Below are 2,333 nucleotides of genomic sequence, written 5' to 3' on the forward strand. Positions count from 1 at the left end.
GTTGGCACACACTCACACACACATCACAACGCTCTCTCTCTTTCTCTCACTCACTCGTTTGTGGTTATCATGTATGTACGTGTGTCCACAGCTCAGCGCACATGGCTTTGCTGCTGTTGCTGCAGCAAGATGCTTTCGCCCACACTGTCGTGTGTGTGCAATCGCAGCCGCTGCCACAACAACAATCCAAAACACACGCTTGCTTGCTGTGATCATTTCTTCTTCTTCTTTGCACGAGGCAAAAAATGTATACATCCACACACACGCAAGAGCACTGCCATCGCAATGCAACACACACAATATGCGTGCTCCACTGCGACACACAATGCTCATGCACGCATGCACATGCTTTTCCTTTGTTTTGTCTTCATTCACACAATGCTCACTCCCACACACAAAAGCGTGCGAGAGCGATTTGGTCGGTTGGTTGGCTCAGTTGGCTCGGTTGGCTCAGTCCAGTGTCTCCACCTTCCCTCACCTTCCCTCACCAATTCTCACCTTCCTTTCACCAACCACGCCTTTCAACGTTTTCCTTGTTGGAATGATCCTTCCGCAGGTTCACCTACGGAAACCTTGTTACGACTTTTACTTCCTCTAAATGATCAAGTTTGACCAGGTTCTCAGCAAAAGATGACATGGGCAGCTGTTGCCAGCGCCCACGCGCCAATCCCGAGGCCTCACTAAACCATTCAATCGGTAGTAGCGACGGGCGGTGTGTACAAAGGGCAGGGACGTAATCAACGCAATCTGTTGAATTGCGCTTACTAGGAATTCCTCGTTCAAGATGAATAATTGCAAGCATCTATCCCCAGCACGACGGGTTTTCACAAGAGTCCCCACGCCTTCCAGCGCAGGAATAGATGTCTGTCGTAGAAAAGCACAAGACTTTCCCCACCACAAACACCCAAAGCATACTCGCTGCCCCCGTCAGTGTAGCGCGCGTGCAGCCCAGAACATCTAAGGGCATCACAGACCTGTTATCGCCTCAAACTTCCTTCGGCTTACGCTCAATAGCAACGCCGAGTGTCCCTCTGAGTGGTGTATCAAAAGACACGCTTGCGCGTAATCTCCAACGCCTGCTAACGCAGGCGCACACCAATCAGCAAGTCAAGGTCTCGCCGTTTACCGTAATCAAACAGAGATTTCACAACAAAAGCTGGACGGCCATGCACCACCTCCCTTGGAATCAAGAAAGAGCTGTCAATCTGTCAATCCTTCCCATGTCTGGACCTGGTGAGTTTCCCCGTGTTGAGTCAAATTAAGCCGCAGGCTCCACTCCTGGTGGTGCCCTTCCGTCAATTCCTTTAAGTTTCAATCTTGCGATCATACTCCCCCCGGAACCCAAACGCTTTGGTTTCCCTAAAGGTCCCGATGGCGCCTCCACTTGAGAAAAGTTTGTGCTGCCCACCGAGCCCTGGCCGGCATCGTTTATGGTTAAGACTACGACGGTATCTAATCGTCTTCGATCCCCTAACTTTCGTTCTTGATCAATGAAAGCGTCCTTGGCAAATGCTTTCGCAGTCGGCGGTCTTTCGTAAATCCAAGAATTTCACCTCTGACAACGAAATACCAGTGCCCCCAACCGTCCCTATTAATCATTACTTCAGACCCGATGTGGTGAGGGTGGAATAAGAAAACCTTGCGGTTTCTCACTCCACACCCCCGCACCACACGCCAACAGTACAGGCCCAAAAGTCCTCTTCCGTTGTTCCATGCTAATCTATTCAAGCAAATCAAATGACTGCCTGCTTTGAACACTCTAATTTTTTCAAAGTAAAGCCCCCAACAGCGCCCCACCACTACGTGACTTGACACACACCCAATCAAGGGCACGCGCCAAAGGCGCCACCAGGGAATATTAAAACTGCAGAGCCCAAACAGTGCAAGGTGGAGGCGAAACAGTGTCTCACCCCCACCACACACCGTGAACCCCGCATGAAATCCAACTACGAGCTTTTTAACTGCAACAACTTTAGTATACGCTTTTGGAGCTGGAATTACCGCGGCTGCTGGCACCAGACTTGCCCTCCAATTGTTCCTTGATAAGGTCTTTACATTGTTCTCATTCCAATTGCACAGTGCATAAAAAACACCGTGCATTGGTATTTATTGTCACTACCTCCCTGTGTCAGGATTGGGTAATTTGCGCGCCTGCTGCCTTCCTTGGAAGTGGTAGCCGTCTCTCAGGCTCCCTCTCCGGAATCGAACCAATGTTCCCCGTCACCCGTTGGTCACCATGGTAAGCCAATACCTTACATCGAAAGTTGATAGGGGCAGAAAATCGAAATGGAAACACCATCACTCAACAAAAGTGTACCGGTCAGCAAAGTTAT

The 2,333-nt window shown here is 50.0% G+C and overlaps 1 non-coding gene across 1 annotated transcript; it reads right to left on the bottom strand.

The window, feature by feature from the left end:
- Positions 1–539: 539 nt before the first annotated feature.
- Positions 540–2,333, bottom strand: PTSG_20021 (the record flags this gene model as incomplete). The annotated part of the gene is made up of 1 exon (XR_001137158.1): positions 540–2,333. It is a non-coding gene; the product is annotated as an 18S ribosomal RNA (ribosomal RNA).

The sequence above is a fragment of the Salpingoeca rosetta genome (assembly GCF_000188695.1).
Source record: "Salpingoeca rosetta unplaced genomic scaffold supercont1.22, whole genome shotgun sequence".
In the NCBI taxonomy this organism is placed as follows: Eukaryota; class Choanoflagellata; order Craspedida; family Salpingoecidae; genus Salpingoeca; species Salpingoeca rosetta.